This window comes from Sardina pilchardus, chromosome 7 (assembly GCF_963854185.1).
Source record: "Sardina pilchardus chromosome 7, fSarPil1.1, whole genome shotgun sequence".
In the NCBI taxonomy this organism is placed as follows: domain Eukaryota; kingdom Metazoa; phylum Chordata; class Actinopteri; order Clupeiformes; family Clupeidae; genus Sardina; species Sardina pilchardus.
In genome coordinates this window covers 35,853,063-35,872,906 of record NC_085000.1, presented here as the reverse complement: position 1 = coordinate 35,872,906, position 19,844 = coordinate 35,853,063, and positions in this window count along the sequence as shown.

The window sequence follows — 19,844 nt, the reverse complement described above, 5'->3', positions numbered from 1 at the left end:
GACTCCTGATCCAGGTTCTGTTGTGTGAGAATAAAGACATCTTAAAGGAAGTTCTTTCAGTGAAATAGTCAAACACAGAAACAAGTGGACTGCAAACATTGGGGCCATCAGGACATAGAGACAACATTGATGGATTTTTACAAGGCAGTTTTATTAAAGGAATAGGATACATTTTAAAACGGTGATCCAAAGGATAGCATGTAAAGTAAAAATACGTATTCCCAGCATGGTCACTTGATGCCATACGAGGAAAACGCAATCACTGAGACCGAAATGCTTTTATGCATAAATGTAACTCCAGGCAAGGGGGTGAATAACCAATTTCCATAAAGAGGTGAGCTATTCCTTTAACAGTAACTTGTACTTACATTAACTCCACCACCATCTTCTGCTTTCTCAGAGTCATTATCAAAGTTGTGGTCAGAGCAATCCAGATTCAGGTTTGGCTGTTCAAGAACAGAGAACAGGTTTAAGCATGTAGTCGATGTATTGTATAAATGGCAGATTACCATATGTCTTCTGTTTTATGTTGGATATAATTTAGCTTACACAATAATTTTCCAACACTATTTAGCAATAAAGAGGGCTCCAAGGAACTCCCTTGCAAAAGGAGAAATGTACATGTTCAATATTATCAAGTGTCTGCAAAGTGAACGGAACAACTGAAGACACTATGCCAGTCAACCAGCTATCCCTGTCAAAAGTTAATTGTAGGCATACATACTGCAATGTCTTCACTATCATGTGCATCTCTGTTGTCAGAGGACTCCTGATCCAGGTTCTGTTGTGTGAGAATAAAGACATCTTAGGGGAAGTTCTTTCAGTGAAATAGTCAAACACAGAAACAAGTGGACTTCAAACATTGGGCAGGGTTCCCACCCCAGATCAGACTTAAAATTCCCAGATTTTTCCATGACCTTCCCTGACCAAAAAGCAGAATTTCCATGACCTTCCGTAAAATAAATGATTAAGCACTGCGCAGAAAAGGCCTTTTAAAATGGATAAACTACTCCTAATGTCCGCCCTTGAGTCTACCTCCTAACACTTAAATTGCATGAGAGTCAGAGCATTCCGGCCATTGGCATTGTTTACGAGATCAATTCCATACCGTGCTTAAAAGCAAGCAGGATTGGGAGTTATGAGAGATAATAACATTGGGTTTACTGTATGTTGTTGTAGTGTAGCTTACTTCACGACCAAGCTGGTGCATAACGTTAACAATTGGGTGAAATCCAATTTTCAAACTTCTACAGTTCACACCTCCAGCTTGCAATCGTTTGTCAATGGTGAAATACCAGACCCTTGTACAAAGCTAAAGCGTAGACCGAGGGGATGGCCAAAGCCAGGCTATGACTTTGCAGGCAAAGTGCTCAAATTCCCTGATTTTCCCTGTCTGGAACAGCTTTTGTTGAAATTCCCTGATATTCCAGAAATTCCCTGACCCGTGGGAACCCTGATTGGGGCTCATTCATGAACCATTAGAGGACAAATCACAAGTCCATCAAGATACATAGAGACACCCATTATTTATGGAATTTTACAAGGTAGTTTTATTAATAGTTACCGGTAATTGTACTTACATTAATTCCACCACCATCTTCTCCTTTCTCGGAGTCATTGTCAGAGTTGTGGTCAGAGGAATGTAGAGTCAGGTTCTGTTGAGTAAGAACAGAGAATTTTTAGACAAAACATAAAAAAAGTAAGGCGATAAGTGCCCAGTACTAGCTTCCCAATTTTTCCACTTAACAGTCTGACAAAGGACTACTTATCTGTTCAACTTTCTTGACAGAAGCTAATTAAGAAGGCATTCATTTCAATTCACTGTTGAAACCTTGGCCATTGAGACAGTCTACAAAATACACACTCATCTTGCTCACCATATCCTGGTTTGTCTGATGCTTGTTGATGGCCTCGGCCAATTTCCTGCATTAGAATTAATAAAATAGTGTAATTTCCATTAAAATTGTCAGAGACTGGGCATATAAACAAGAAATGAGTGGCTATACTGATTCATTTGTGATGGTAGATTTGTTCCTGCTATATGCTTGGTTCCTTAAACAGCTTACATCTCTCATAGAAAAAACAGATACACACGAAAAACCAACACTGTCTGTCATGCATCAGTTAGCGCGAGGCGCTCTGTCTCTATGGTGCAGCATGCTAGCTCAAGCTAAGGCATAAACTTGTACAAAACACAGGTAAACCCTCAGACAAATCACGAAACTACAGCAGGCTAAACACAGAACAACGGTGTAATAACGTAAAGCAAACACAATAAGATGGCGTAAAGAACAAACCTCCTTTTCCAGTATCTTCTTGTTCTAGAAGGAATCTCATGTTTAGAATTGAGGCCGATGTATTTTCTTCTCCTTCCGTCCATGCCTCTCTTCACCTAGAATGTAACGCTTGACTAGCAGCTAGCAGCTACATCTAACAGACCGTCTACTTGGTTGCCAGAGGTTAAAATTACATCCGTTTTCTCTGTTATGAGAGCCCCTTATTAAAATGTCTCTACTGTTATGTAAAGCTGAATCAGAGGTTAAGCCTTCTCATTAGGTTAGTGCTTAAATGATTGTTTTATTGATAATATTGCTATTCTCTCAATTTTGTAATTGTTCACTGTTATTTAATTTGTATTGCTATTTATTTGTATGTCGCTTTGGACAAAGGCGTCTGCTAAATAACCATAACCATAACCATAACCAAGCCTTTATTGAAATTTCTCTGCTAAAAAGTAAATTAGCCAACGGGATATTTGAAAGAAAACATTATTACCCAGAATACGTGGACAAACGTCTCTGATTGGTGGAACCAGATTGAGCTACCCGTTACCATGGACACAAGGGCAAAATAGGCGCGAAAAGTCACGCGCCTGTTAAGAAGACGACGAAGAAGAAGAAGTAGAAAAGACAGACAGCTCCATCCGTGTGAGTGAATTAAGGGGAAAGAAATAAAAATGAAGTTTGCTCTCGTGAGCTGGGCTGATGGAAAGGATAAGGACGCCCTTAGCATAGTTCCTACAACGTGGATCATAGACTTCGACCCAGAAAACAGAGAAAAAAAAGAGTATCTTATTGAGTGTCGCAGCATCGGGAGCAAGAGGCCTACTAATGGCTGGCTGGTTGAACATGCCCACATTTTGCAGTTGGCTAAGTACAATTTCTCTGGTACAATGCTTATTTTTTCACTTGATATGCATGCAATATTAATCATGATAGTAATAATCCTGTTGCTATTTTTGTGTAATTTGATTAGTGACGTTGACTATTCCAGGATTGGTTTGAATTTTTGCAAGCCTTGGCCATTAGCCTACAAGAAGTTTACGAATGTCAGTTTTAAATGAACAATGACACATGAATTAAGCTCTTGTGCAGTAGCAGCTAGCTGCAAATTATTTTAGGAGATATATGACCGTAAAATGTGTTAAAATGAAATGCATTACAGTGAAAGGAACTGTCTAATAAAATGGGTAAACAATATGGAAGCTTTAAAAACAGCAAAACAATTGTACAGTAAAACGAAAAGAGTTTAATGTCTTGCTAATATCCTTATTAACAGAAAAGGAGTCTACACTTAAAGCAGCTGAGCAGAAACTCTTACAAGAGGGTCTACCAAGCAAGAGGAGAAAGAAAGCACCGAGAAAACTCTTCCTTGATACAGAGGAGGAAACTGTCGAACAAATTCCAAAAGCGGTAATTGGGTTATTTTCTTAAAGGGATAGTTCGGATTTTAAGACACGAAGTTGTATGGGTTCCCTGTCAGCAACGTAGTGCATCAGCACTGACTTACCCCCGACAGCGTCCTGTGAGCCGAGATCCAGCCGGTTTTAGATCGTTTTTGATGCTGAAGAAAGTAGTCCGGCAAGTTTCTGGGGTCACGAAAGTAAAGTGTTTTTCTTCTCAAAACCATATGCGTTCAACAGAGTGATATATTTGCACCACAAAAACGTTGTCCAGGAAAAATTCAAACCTCGTTATCACTTACTTATTTTTCGCGATTCCTATCACTGCGCGCTACTGACAGCTGGACAACGTTTTTGTGGTGCAAATATATCACTCTGTTGAACGCATATGGTTTTGAGAAGAAAAACACTTTACTTTCGTGACCCCAGAAACTTGCTGAAGAAAATAGTCCGGCATCAAAAACGATCAAAAACCGGCTGGATCTCGGCTCACAGGACGCTGTCGGGGGTAAGTCAGTGCTGATGCACTACGTTGCTGACAGGGAACCCATACAACTTCGTGTCTTAAAATCCGAACTATCCCTTTAACATCAGTTTTGTGGTTGGGTTATGAACTACTTCTTCCTACAGGCCAGATCTTGCATCTGTCGCCGGGTGGCTGACAGAAGGCGGAACTAATAATATGCCACTGTTTCCCCCGGGTCACTCAAAGGGGGCGGACGGCTACAGCTGCACGATTGTTTACTAATGATAATCAAGCACAGGTGTTCGCAAAATCAAGAGTAGCTCTATGATTGGAGAATGGGGCGATTGGGGAATGGTTTTAATGTGTTTGCCTCGAAGTCTCAGGCAGAGAGGGCACGGGCATGAGTGACTGGGAGCACCGAAGACGTCAATGCTGGGCCGCACCGAAGAAGATTCATACTGGAGTATAACGAAGACCGCGAGGAGTCATACCCGAGGTCCGGTTCGGTACGAGGAGCCGACGTGGGAAGCTAAGTAACTACGTAACTTTCCTCACTGCATGTTTGATTGTGTACTTGGATTTAAGCCGACGCTGTCTCCCTGGAAGTGATGGCCTGTCCATTCCCTGTTGGTGTGTGCTCTAGCCAACTAGCTGTTGCATGGCTAATTCCTGTGTGTCTCGTTGAAGTATTACAACCTGGACTGAAGCTAACGCTATCTCCCTGTAAGTGCTGACCTTTCCATCCCCCGTTAGTGTATGCCCTAGCCAGCTAGCTGTTATCGTAACTACCTCTTTTGCCATTGAACTGTCCCTAGGCAACCAAGCCAACCCTGCCCCACTTGGAAGCGCTAGCCTGTTCCCCCCCCCCTCCCCTATTGATGCTTGTCCGAGCCCATTAACTGCCTGCTGCTTGTCTCTCTCTCTCTCTCCATCTATTGTTTAAGCTGTCGCGGCCCCCTCAGAAGCGATAGCCTGTCCCCGCTCTCCCTCACCCTGAGCCACGACGGCCGGTGCCACACCGAGAGCCCTCGTGAGCTAGCCCCCAGTGCCTCGACCACGTCATCCCCCCGGCCCAGCCTGACCCAGGGGAAACCATCCCCATGCGCCGATAGCCGAGCGTCGCCACCGGAGAGTCCGAAGCCAGCCTGCCCTAACCCGTGTGACCCCGTGTGACCCCGTGTGACCAGTGTGACCCCCCCTTTCACGGTGCAGAGTGTGTGGTGGCACCCCCCTCACAGTCGCAGTGAGCGACCCCTATAAGCCCGCAGGCTACGACAGAGGCTCCCCAGTGAGACGACGGCCGAAGCCTCCTACAACGGGGCATGGAGGTAGGCGGACCTGGACGATCGTAAAAGCCTAATGACCAGTGGTTGACCCTGTGTAACTGCCCCTTTATATTTTCCAGTCCGGGCTCTGCTGAGTTGGGGAGTGTGGCCAGAGGTCCACAAGACGGGGACCCGAGCTGGTGTGGCAAACCAGGGATTCCACTCTTAAGCTCTCTTTTAAAAATAAAAACTGCTATCTTACTACGTGCTGAGGGGTATTCCACGAACGGAGGTTTAACAAACACAGAGTTAACGCTGAACTCTAGGTTGATTGACCCTGAGCCGACTAACACAGAGCGGTCGGTTCCACTGCGCCGGTTATGAAATAGTTTAATCAACACGAGGTTGGTTAACACTGGGTTGTGCGCATACACGCCCAACCTATAAAGACGTGATGTATGGATCATGGAAATCCTGATCAAAAGGGCGAAACAGGCTAGTTGCCGCTAGGGGCGTCTAGATTTCTATTTAATGTCGCTTATAGAGCGCCAATACATTACACATGTCTCAAGGCGCTTTACAGAGTGTTAGACATTCAAAGAGAGCCCATGAGTAACAGGGGCAAGGAAAAACTCCCTAGAATTGGAGATACATATAGGAAGAAACCTCAGACAGACCCACGACTCAAGACCCACGACTCAAGGCATTTCTAGGCGAGAAACGGGCCGCATGTTTCTCAGAACTCGAACGCAGGCTGTAATAAAGTAGAAAAAGTTTGTTAAAGTAACACCAAAGCCTCTGCCATTCAGAGAAACCCTGGTAGCGGATCGCTGACTGCGTGAATGCACACGTAACGTTTCATGACAAAAGCACGTTCCTAAATATCTGAACTAATTCATATCTCAGTTAAAGTTTTCTTAGCATTCCTACCACATAACCTGTTATTTTATAAAGATGTAGGCTACTCCAATGGGCCCAAGCGATCATCTGATCAAGTAAAGATGAAACACTACGATTCATGGTAGTAATTATATTATTTTTCCACATACATTTCTACATCTCTTTGCGCGGAATGGCTATATTGTAGGGGACGGCGCATGCAACAATTACGCAAGCCTGTTCGGACACACTCTTATACTACGTAGGCATTGAAATATGGACTTCAATATCCCAAATGTGTTTTCAATCGCGGGTTCTGCTGTGTGCCAGGTTAAATGTTGCCTGTGGTCCAGGAGCGGGATTAGGGTAGCCTAGGGTGATGAGCGTCGGGAGGCATGGATACCCTCGATCCCCAAGGAGCTACCCATCGAATTGCGCTGCGACCAAATACAAACTTTTAGCTATCTTGCACAAGCACAACAATTATATAAGGTCTATGATATGTTCATAATGCAACGCAGTCTGTTGAAATGTATAGCTCAAATTACATCCTGCATCGTAGACCAAACCAGGCAATTGTGCCTCCACATAAGTAATCATGTACGAAGCATCATAGGCTATATCTTCTTGGCTAATGATAAAATCGACAGTGATTAACAAACCATCTCGAAGATATGAAATGGCCAATATAGGCTGCGTATACCTAAACATTTGTGATAGCCTTTCCTGATAATCGGCCTCATATATGGCTGGGGCTTATAGGCACGTGTGCCATCAATGCACCCAATGACATAATATTGTAACCGAATGGTATCATAGTGATACCCATATGAAAAGTCAACAGTAAGGATAATGTCTGTGCCACTTGGGGACACTTAAAGCATTAGTGACCTGAGAGTTGGTGAAACTCCATTTTAATGATGACCCTCGTGAGTTGTGGCCAGGAAAGAGGATGAAGTCGCGCACTATAACCGCTCCAGCGCAAGACAGACTTTACGCACTGATTGGCAGACCGCTTTCCCTATGCTCAGCATCTCAAATACTGTACAGAAAACTACACGTCGCAAATAAACGGAGAGCTATGCAAATAGTTTTCAGTGAACTGAGGCCAAGTTCACGATTGGCAGCCTAACGTAGGGCTATTTAAATATATTAAAGATTAACGTAAAAAAACGATATCGCTTCAGCCAAAATTCATCAAGATGTCGAGCCGTGGTCTTATCAAACTCTCGGTGAATTGCACGAATTATTTGCGCTCCGGCCTCTCATCAACAGGGCATGCCATTGCGAACACGAGAAAGCTGCGGAAATCGCGGGTTTAAATAGCCTACCCTGAGCAAAAACCGGGTTATCTTTCAAACTTAACCTGCTCAAAACCTGCTCCGACCAGGTTAGGTTGAGAGCATATGTTTCTATAGTAACTAACATACCGTGTTCATCTTGGAACGGAAAACCTAGAGTTACCGCAAACCCTGGGTTCCCTGCTGAAAAAAACAGCAAGAAACCAGCTTAGGCTGGTAGCTGGTTTTAGCTGGTTTTAGCTGGTCTTTGCCCAAAACACAGTTCTTATTGCTGGTCTTTGCTGGTGTAGCTGGTTAGGCCACCAGCTAAACATGCTGGCGTGACCATCTGAGGAAGCTGGTCGTGCTGGTGTGACCAGCCTGTCGTTTGGGATACAGCTGGTTTAAGATGGTCATGCTGGTGACCAGCCTGTCCAGCTTGACAAAGATGGTCAAGCTGGTTTTCTAGAATGACCAACATAAGCTGGCGTGGCCAGTAAAAACCAGCAATGTAGACCAGCAACACCAACTAAAATGACCAGCTTAAGGTGGTACGACAATCAAAACCAGCTGAATTACCATCATAAGCTGGGTAAACCAGCTGAAGGTGTGTTTTCGCGAGAGTTTTGCTGGTCTAGCTGTTTAACCATCAAAGGGTGGTCAAACAAACTGGTTAACAAGCTGGTCAACCAGCAAACCACCTTTAGCTGGTCAGGCTGGTTTTTTCAGCAGGGTTAACTTACCCGGTTTTGTGATAAAACCGGCTTTGTGGAATACCCCTCAGGTCTGCTTGGGTCTTATTGACGGGTGTAATTGCTCCTTAGGATAGATAGTAATCATTTGGGCTAAACAGCGCCCCCTAGCTGTCACACATCTTGCAGGTTGGTAGTAGTGCCAATAAAGTTAACTCTCAAGTGATTATTTTAATAATAATAATACTAATAATAATAACTAGAAATGCAATTCCAAGGAATTACCAGTGCATGAAAATGCAAAAATAGATAGATAATGTAGATATGGTTACTAAGGTGTAGCTAGGGTAAACATGGTAGTTGCATAGTTTACAGAGAGTTGATAGTGTGAAGGTAGACAGTTTAAAGCTGAAACATTCCAGTTCTAATTTAACTAATGATTTCTATTCATGTTAAAATGTTAACTATGGTAACAATGATAACCAGGTTGATTGGTTAACTTAGCTACTGATTTCATGCAGTTATGGTAAAAATGTTAACTATGCTAACTATGCTCACAGTTCTAACCAGGTTGATTAGCTAACTTAGCTAATGATTTCTAGCAGTGATGCTAAAAACGCTAACTATGCTAGCAATGCTAACTATGGTAACAATGCTAACTTAAACTAACATTGCTAACCAGGTTGATTAGCTAACTTAACTGATGATTTCTAGCAATAATGTTAAAAATGCTAATTATGCTAACAATGTTAAAAATGCTAACAATGCTAACCAGGTTGATTAGCTAACTTAGTTGATGATTTTTTGCAGTTATGTTAAAAATGCTAACTATGCTAAACATGCTAACCAGGTTGATTAGCTAACTTAGCCAATCATTTCTAGCAGTTATGCTAAAAATGCTAACTATGCTAACCATGCTAACTAGCTAACTTGCTAGTGCGGACTTTTATTTTTAAACATTTGTTGCAAGGGTATTCATTGTGGCCACTATCAGGAAACAAGAAGTTACTGCAGTGTAATCATGTTGGTTGCTATGGAAACGGTCATAAACGCTTAATTTTAATGGTTGCTATGTTGGTTGCTAGGTACATGGAGGTTTCATGTAGTTGACTGGAGGCATAGTTGATGATAACTGACAGTTGGAATGGTTGAACAGTTAAATAGTTGAGTAGTTTCAATGGTTAAATGATTTAATGGTGTATTATTGCAGTGAGGACTTTTATTTTGAAACAGTTGTGGACAGAGGAAGTAGTGAAACAGGATCTGTAGTCTTAATGAGATTGCATGCTTAAAGCCTGAGACAGAAGGTGCCTCTCATATAGTGTTTACGCGTCCTCTCTCGCTCCTCGATCCTCACTGATCTTTCTTTATGTAGATCATTGAGGATCGAGGAGCGAGGGAGGACATATAAACGCTGCTTGAGAGGCACCCACAGTAAATACTTTAAAAGTTGTATGTAGATAGTCTAATTCATGTTGATAGACAGACTGTTTAATGGATGTTGATAGGCAGATTGTTTAATAGATATTGATCGACAGTTTAATGGGTGGATGAGTGAATGGTCTGAAGAAGATGAATGGATAGAAGGTTGGATGGAATGTGCCTTATATTCTTGTTAAGAGAGACACTGATACAGCTCTCTGAGAGTAGTTGATACAGGTGTAATCAATTTAACTGGATGAGTGAATGGTTTGAAGAAGATGAATGGATAGAAAGTTGGATGGAATTAGGAAGACTTATGTTGATACAGTTGATACAGGGGAACAGAAAATGTAGTCTCAAGAGAGCCAGTGTAGCCTGAGAGAGAGAGAGAGAGAGCTGCTGCACCTGGACTGGCCACCTGGCGTAACATTCTAATTGCTGCCGTGATGTCATAATGAGCAATGTTAAGTCTATGGGGAAATGTTTAATAGTTTTTAATTTACAGTTTAAAAAGTATAAAAGTTACAAAGTTGAAAAATATATTGCACAGGTCTCCTTAGTAAGACCTACGTAGCAAAGTTTGAATCAAGTTTCTACGTCAAACGGTTCAAGCTGAATTGCGAGCGTTAGAAGAAGTTGGAATAATAAGAAGCCTAGGAAGAACAGTACAGTGCATTTTCATGCACTGTAATAATGATAATAACAGTACTACTACTACTAAAAACTTCAGATTAAATACTATAACACAGTAATTCTGATTGATATGGTTCCACTTTCATGACATGCATTTGGCTCAGTTTCAGATAGAAAATGGCTAGAGTATCAAGTCAAACAAATTCCTGTGTGTCCATCAACAGTTGAGGGTGAAGTAAAACATCCAAGTGGACATCGTCCATAACTCTGATGTCTTTCTTGCATCTCTTCCCAGACCTTTTGTCATACAGTAATTATGTGGTTTAGCCTAGTGTAACAGAGTTGAATATAACCTTATTTAGATATGTGAATTCTCTTAAAATTACGATATATGTTATTGCATTTCCTATTTTTTATACACACTGGTTTTGACATGCTAAAAAGGTTTTTATATGTTGTACCCATTCACAAGAGTTTAGTGATGAGTCATTGCGGCTGCAACTGTATTTTTATTCTATTGCATTTCAATGTTTTGAACTCTTGCGCTTCCCGTACTCCAGTCAGAACTTTAGTCTGCTGGAGGTAAGCTGTACATGGAGAGTGCTCCGTGAATAATTTTGTGTTTTAATAAAATATCTTGTCTGTCTTTCATACTGGTTAGAAAATAAGTATTTGCATAAGTTGTATTAACAGAATATATCTGCAAGTGATGCTAGAGTGTTGTATTTAGATTGTATTCAATCGAGCCATTGTATGCTACATGTTTTTGGCGGCAGCCACGTTATGTTGACTAGCTTTATGGAGAAAAACACTTGCAATTTCGTGACTTCCCTTTACGTTTCTACTGTAGATTTGGATTGCAGTCGCAGCTCATCTTATCTCAATGGATTTATTGTTTTATTTGTGAATGCAGGTACGTTGATTATACTGTTAATGTTTGTTGTGTGGTGAGAAAACAAAAGAAACTATACGATCACTAGGTGTAAGATGCCCGCTCTGTATGTTATTCTATTTTGCATGTGTTTACGTTAGTTGAACAGGCTATGCATTCTTGTGTCTGTATTCTAGCATACAGTAGGTAATGCTAGTAGTCAGAACTTTAGTCTGCTGGAGATTTGGATTGCAGTCGCAGCTCATCTTATCTCAATGGATTTATTGTTTTATTTGTGAATGCAGAGGGCAATAAAAACACCAGAAGAATTCCCGTTTCGAGCCATTTATTCAATCATCACTGAGTGACGCCTGAAAAAGAAGGGTCGTTACACTAGCCTAACTTTGGCCATCCCCTTGGTCTACGCTTTACCTTCGTACAAGGGTCTGTCATTTCACCATTGACAAATGATTGCAAGCTAGAGGTGTGAACAGTTGAAGTTTCAAACTATTAAATCTGATCTCAAAATGTTATGCACCAGCTTGGTCGTGAAGTAGGCTAAGATACGGTAACGCTACAACAACCGGCAAAGCCAGGCTAGGTTTAGCCTATTTTGGATCTTGTTTAAGAAGTTAATTGATATCAGGGGAATTATTGGAGGTAGGGTATAGGTGGGAATTGGCCCATTTGGGAAGACTAAAGCCAACTGATTAGCATCGGAGGATAAAATTAGGTTTCAACCTACCCTAGCATTCAAGTTGTGATTAAAGCGGATTATTTATGAATAATCATGGCAAAATCATAATTGAAAAAATAAATTAAAAAAATCATTTTTCTTCTAATCGTTTGACAGCACTAATATGTGACTCTAAACTGCCCATGGATGTTTGTGTGTCTGTATGTAAACACTACTGCGTTTTACAAGAAAGTTTCTTGCAACTGGCAGAAAAGGAACTAGTCTTGCAGCTATGAATTTAGACAGATTCTGCCCATTTGGGGAAATGCCCTGATTTATAAACAATTGAGTTTTATAATTTATGAACAATTGAGTTTTTCCTTTCTTCAGTTCAGCTGTTCTCTGATTATGACAGTAGGACTTTTAGCTACAGCTTATCATACAGTAGATCATTGAGTCACATTAGACCATTGGCATCTCTCTTGTTATAGTCTTGTGAAAGTGACTAAGATTTTCCAAAATTAAAACTTCACTCTTCTGTAGTTGCAACTTATAATTCTCACAATTATAAAACTCATAATTCATAGTCACTTTTTATCGAGACAAGTAGGAGAGATGCTAATGGTCTAATCTGATTCAAAAATCTATGCTAAGCCAGAGTTAAAAGTCCTACCGCCAGATGCAGAGAACAGCTGGAACAAATGCAGAAAGATGCGACTCAACTGTTCAACTCGAGGGCAGGTGGAAAATTAGCATATTTCCCTTAATCATGGCATATCACTTAAAGTGTAAAATATTGATTTGATCATTTTTACCCAACAGAAAAACTTCAAACTCCTAGCTTCTAGACAGTCTGAATTGGAAGTTATTGCCCAAGAAGACCTCAGCCAAGAGGAGACGACTTCAGACTCAAGGCTTGAGGAGGAGATAAGGGCCCTCAGGGAAGAAAACCAGAGACTTCGGGACCAGACTACGGGATCTCCTGCAACCGGTGAAGATTTTGACACACAGCTCAAGGCTTTGCATAAGGAGAACGCGAGGCTGCGCACAATGGCAATTAAAGGCAACTATCTATTTTACTGTATATTGAAAAAAGGATTGTTTTAGATAAAGTACTGTGTCCTTATTTTTGGTGTTAGTGATCTCTGTCTACATTTTAGGGGGAATTTACAGGTCTAGTTGCCTGACAAGCCAGACTGTGTAGTCAGGAGATATATTTTGCTACACTGTGAGACACCAATAGGAGTGTATATTCATGTCATGTCTTTACAAATTGTTTGGAATCCTGTTGAGATAAAGTTGGCCTTATTTTTCAGAAATTCCATCACTCTTGTCAGCCGTCAAGACCCTCATCAAATCGCAGACTGCAGAGAGTTCCAGCTATGAGGGTGAAAGTGAGTATGAGGCCAGTGTCACTCAATCATCACCCTCAGCCTCACCCGCAACTCCAAAATCAACATCAGTAAGTACATTTTTGTAATGATCAGGTAAAACACAACATGGCAGTGGTGGAATGTAACAAAATTACTGAAAGTAAGTGCTTTTTACTTAGAGGAACACTGGTTCCTACAGCTTTTGCTAGAAGTCGTTGAGGACTGTCAGTTAAAAAAAATCAACATTGGTGTTAGCTTGGCACAGATATCACGGTTAGCAATGAGCCTGCCATATAGTGGAGTCTATAGGGCCAGTTTCAGTCAACAGAGGTAAGGTGCAGTCTGCATAAAATGCTATGTGTAAACATTTCTGTACCACTACTGGGCTGACCATGCATATTGTTTTGGTCGTTAACACTTGAGGCTATGTTGCACGGAAGGTTAAAAAAAAAAATAGTTGGTAGCTTCTTCAGACTCACAAGGTTGTGATTTGTTTTGATGTTAGAAACTTGCCCTATAGATTTAGCTGGCTGGCTACATTGGCAGGGTTGCTGCTAACCGTGTTATTTCGGCATAGGAAATGTGGATTTGTTTCCATTTTTGACAACTGACAGTAATCAACAACTTCTAGCAATGTAATGAAAGCTTTACTCTTTAAGTAGGTTTGTTGATGTGCTAATTCTACTTGTACTTGTACATATTTTGCTTTTTTATTTTTTATTGAAGTACTGAGTTACTTAAAGGGCAAGTTCAGTCAAATTTCAACAAGAGCTCTATAGACCTCTGAAGTTCGCCTACAAAAAAGCCACCATCTTTGCCCAAATAAGGAGATCCGGTATCTTGAGATTTTTTCTATGGGAAAATAACATGGGGATTTTCAATAATCGCACCTGTTAAACTCTCGCGGGGATGATGACATTTGAAATGCAGACGTTTTTCACTACACAGTTTTGTCCACTGCCTTCTAGTGGATACTGTGATCTTCGGCAGGTGAAGACGGGACACTTTGATCTTTGCTACCCCAAAGCTAACTTACAATGCAACTGGCCATAGGCAGTTAGCTTCAATTAACTCCCGGATCTCCTTATATGGGCAAAGATGGCAGCTTTGGATCCTTTTTGTAGGCGAACTTCAGAGGTCTATTGCTCAAGATACTTGAGATTAGCCAATACTGAACACGCAAGACATTTTGGTCCAACCATATAGGTTTCCTTGAACAGAGAATAAGCCCTAACAGTTAACCCAATAGGACAGATTTCTAAACTGTGTTTTCAGCATGTAAACATGCTCCAAATGTCACCCCAAAAACTATTTAACATCAGCAGACACATTACAACACACCACTGTAGTGTTTATGACTACAAATGTCTTAAAGGTATACTATGCTGGATTGGCGATTTCATCGCCGGTTTCGCTTTCACTTTTCATTTTGGCTCGTTTTATGCTTGCATATTTCTCTGCAGAGCTTCCCCTACAGCTTTAGCGTGTATATTTGACAAAACTCCTCAATCGGCCAGTCTGCCGTGCCTTTTCATGAGACTTTACATGACACTTCCTGGAGTAGAGCATGGGTGCGTGCCCGGTGTCTCCTGAAGTTGCAAGTGTGGTTTTACCGCTACAGACCACTAGAGCGGCCAAAAAAAACACCGTTCGACCGGTAATGACTCATTTCATCATATATAACGGTATGGAACGAAGTGATTAACTGAAAAACGTTGCATAGTATACCTTTAACAAAGTGGTTAAATTTGTGTTTTTATGCAGTGTTGGTTTTGTAAACAAACATTATTGGGCTGTTTGCATAACCACACAGTTTTAACCACTTTTCCAGCCATTTGTAGCCATACACAATACAGTTCTGTGTTGTAATGTGTCCGATGATGTTGCATAACTTTTGGGGTGATATTTGGAGCATGTTTAAATGCTGTAAACACAGGTTCTGCCCCAAATCTGCCCCATTGGGTTAACTGTCAGGCCTTCTTCTCTGTTAAAGGAAACCTATGGTTGGACCAAAATGTCTTGCGTCTTCAGTATTGGCTAATCTCAAGTAGCTTGAGCAATAAAGTTCTTCTTAAAATTTGACTGAACTTGCCCTTTAAAGAGTTACTTCACCCCATAACTCCACCCACTTCACATTTCTGAAAACGGCTTTCAAAATGGGCGAGACTTTCTGAAATTTGGAGAGAGAGTGCAGCACTGCTGCAACCAATCAACCATGGTGATTTCGTGTCAATCTGGGAATGAGTGCTGCAGACATGGCTTATCACAGGTAGGCTAATCAGGGCAGCAGGTGTTGGGGCGTTTCAGTCCTAATTTGTAACGACCCGGTGACGTAGTGTTGGACTAGAAGTGCAGGACAACGTCATCATTCCAATAGTATTTTGGACCAACATGCCATGGCATGTTTTCAAACGGTAGTATGCGCGAGAGAGCAATATCTCCAATACAAAATCAGACGAAATGTTACGTTTGTCGAGAAACACGATTTTTGTCAATATTAACCCTGGTAATAGTACAGTTCACCACTTATGAGTATTTTCAATCAATCAACAGCTCAAAAAACCTATTTTAGGGTGCAGTGACCCTTTAAGTACTTATTCCACCACTGATCACTGGTGCTATTCTCAAATTTATTTATTTGTACCTGTGTGTCTTTCCTTTTTTCCTTTCCTTTAATTAATTAGGTGCAACTTGGCAATGGCATCACTATATCAGCGCATTGCTGGGAAACAGCCAGAGCCCAAGCTACAGCAACAGGAATGGCCCGCACCCTTCTCCTTGGCCTCTTCGGCCAGGAGGTCCTCCTCAGGTCCAACTTGACTGGAGGGGCCAATAAGTTGGATCCATTAGCAGAGCGACGTCAGGCTTTGGACCCTGTAAAGCTGCAAGCTTTACTTGGTAAGACAGTATATCATGTAATATTATGATCAGTGGTAAAGTCACTAACTACTATTATTCACTAATCAGTGAATAAATCACTAACAACTTGCACATTGGGGCAGAATTTTGAACTGTATTTTTTTTTTTTATCTTAACATACTCCATGTTGCCACCACAAAAAAACAATGAAACATCAACAGACACCTTACAACACATAACTGTATTGTGTACGACTACAAATGGCTGAACACCAGGTCAACCATGCGCTTTGGGAAACGTTTGTTGTACAGGCCAAAGTTTCGCAGAGCTTTGAAAGTTGATGGCAATCAGGCTAGTCCTGTGGTACCACAAGTCAAAATCTGTCGTTCTTTCTTGAAATCATGGTGACTTGTATCTACAATGCAGATGAATCAACCTACTTATTAGTTGTCAGTTAAAAAAGGTAGTATTTTCCTGGTTTGAGGTGCAGTATAGTGGCTTGGTTATGGTCTGCTCATTCATCTGCAGAGTTTAAATGAATGCTGAATGATGTATAGGGTTTTTTCACAGCATACGATACCAACTGTTAAAAAAATTAATTCTTCTGTTTTTGTGGTGACAACATGTTAAGATAAAAAAAAATACAGTTAAAAATTCTGCCCCAATGGGCTAGTTGTTAGTGATAATTCTCTGTTCAAGGAAACCTATATGGTTGGACAAAAATGTCTTGTGTCTTCAGTATTGGCTATTCTTAAGTAACTTGAGCAATAGAGCTCTTGTTGAAATTGAATGAAGTTGCCCTTTAACCCATAACATAATTTCCATTACAGAAGTAGATTTCATATGCAATCTTGGTTGTTAAAATTCTTTTTTGTTATGAATGAGTAATCAATGTCTACAGAACGTTATGTCTGAGATACTCTGCCTCTCTGTGATGGTCTTTTATGTACATTCATTTTGGCAGTTTATATAATTAATTGTGATAGTGTGCTGTGTTTATGTGGGGAGAGGGTGGGGTAGGTGGTTTCTTTTTGCAAAAATCAGATAACATTTTGGATGTCTTTCCTATTTTATTGTCTTTTACAGATGCAGTTATGGCAAAACACCCAGGCGTCAAGATACCGGAGATACGAACCGCACTAAATAGGAGGATGTGCGAGCTACGCCACCAAGAAAATAAGAAGTCTATTTAAAGTTGAGAGACAGTCGAGGCTTTTTCACAAGTTAGCGTTGTGACTTTCATGTTCAGTTATTCAAGTTAGCAAACAATTAAAGGAATATTCCACCTCTTTATGAACATTGGTTATTCAGCCTCTTATCTGGAGCTACATATGTGGGTAAAAGCATTTTAGTGTCAGTGCATGTGCTTACCTATTCTGGCAACCCCAATTTTACATGTAGCTTAGCTTAGACACTTTAAAATAAAGCTAAAATTGGGGCTGCTGGACAGGGAAAACGCATACACTGAGATCAAAATGCTTACACCCACATATTTAACTCCAGGTAAGAGAGTGAATAAACGATTTTCATAAAGAGGTGGAATATTCCTTTAATTGTTTTTTATTTTATATTTGCTTAATATTTGTGTGTGTGTGTGTGTGTGTGTGTGTGTGAAATTGAAGCCAGTGAGTGTCTACTTATAGATGTGGTTTTGAAAGCCTAAGTGTTACATTAGGCAACATTTTCAGAGCATATAACTGTTCAATTTTACTGAAATAAGCAGCTCTTGTCATAATATTTTGAATGTAGCCTAGTCTGTCATGATAATTTCACACAAAGAAATATGTAACCTGAAACTTTTCTGACCAAAATTGCCAACGGAGGACAGCTGTTGATTGGAGAACTTTGACATAGTTTTGTTCATACATATATACATGCATATATTTTTCAATATATTTAAGACATATTTCCATATAAACCAGATTATATTACCTTGTATATTTTGCAATATATTTAAAACATTTCCATATAAATCAGATTATATTGCCTTGTATATTTTTTTCAATATATTTAAGACATTTCCATATAAATCAGATGATATTGCCTTGTATATTTTTTCAATATATTTAAGACATTTCCATATAAATCAGATTATATTACCTTGTATATTTTTCAATATATTTTAGACATATGTCCATATAAATCAGATTATATTTCCTTGTACATTGAGGTATATTCTCCCATAATTTGATGTCACTTATTTACATATATTTACAATGCCCCCCAATATATAATCTCATATAATGTGAGACATATTATAATATATATAGCAATATATTAAATAGTATAACAATGTATTTGTCCAATGTATGAAAACGGCAATAATTGTAGTATTTTTATATACTGCAAAATATAACATGTACATATGTAATATATTATTATGTAATATATAATACAACATATATTTATATAAATATCACAATATATGAATACACATTAAATATACTGTCACATCATATATTGGGAAATATATTTTTGTTGCGTAAGGGTAGCTAACTTAGCACTTGAAACGTTGACATTTTATGTTCCTCTTGCTGCTATTGTAAGAGTCGAGAGAATAATTATAGTTTTGGCCGCTGGCCGAACGAGGATTTTGTTTTTGCAATGGACGCCAGAAGAAAATGTAAGTAAAGTTGCTGGCTATGCTGCTAGTTTAAGCCGTTAGCATACGAACACTTGAAAGTGCACGTTGCAGAACTCCCATGTCCCCTGTGTCTTTTTTTTTTTTTTTTTTAAAGGTTATTTTTTGGGCTTTTTATGCCTTTAATTGGACAGGACAGTAGAGAGAATGACAGGAAGCGAGTGGGAGAGAGAGAGCTGGGGTGGGATCCGGAAAGGACCACGGGGCGGGAATCGAACCCGGGTCACCGGCGTGTGGTGCAGGTGCCCCAGCCAGTTGCGCCACGGCTGGGGCAATCCCCTGTGTCTTTTGAAAGCGGTTGGAAGCTGAACTGGCGTGAGCTGTGATCGTAGTACCAGTGTATGTGTGTACAGAATTTTAATTTCTGGTGAGTAACCATTGATATTAGCTCATAAATTATGTTTGAATATGCATAGTTTGAATAGTTAAACTAAGATAGATGAACATGTTGCTAATTTCATATTGTATTAAGAGAAGTGTTTATGCTAAGAATGTATAGCTTTATATTGTTACATGGCTATCGCCTCATATGGTTTCTAAGTGAGAAAGAAAGACATGAGACAATTGATATTTAGCAATATTTGATGTGGTGATTGTAATGCAAATGAATATGCACATTTATTAAGAACTTTATTGTAACCTTAGTTTGGCCTATATAGGCCGGGTCTTTTTCTTTTCTTGGATTTGTCCTTCTGTGAATCCCGTGATCTGCAAGGATTCTTCTGCTGTGATCGCTTCTGCACTGTAGAGGTGGAGGTAGCTTCCAGCAGTTGTGGCGAGCCAACCCATACTGGAGATAAGAACTGTTGTTTTAGACATAAGAACTGTTATTTTGCTGTCTACCCGGTGGATGTATTTTCATTTCTGGATTGATATTGTGATATTTCATGCTTGAAGGACAATTAATGTAATTGACTGATTTACTATTTTGAAGTTTACACTTTAATACAATACACATAAAACTTACCTGTGGGTTGCGTATGTTTTTGCTCTTCTACTCAATGCAAAATCAGATATCTCTTTCTCCTGTAACGAACCTGATCTTTTGATGTGCTGGTCCAAAAGGTAAATATATAGTGTAGAGGTAATCTGTAATCCCCAGTGG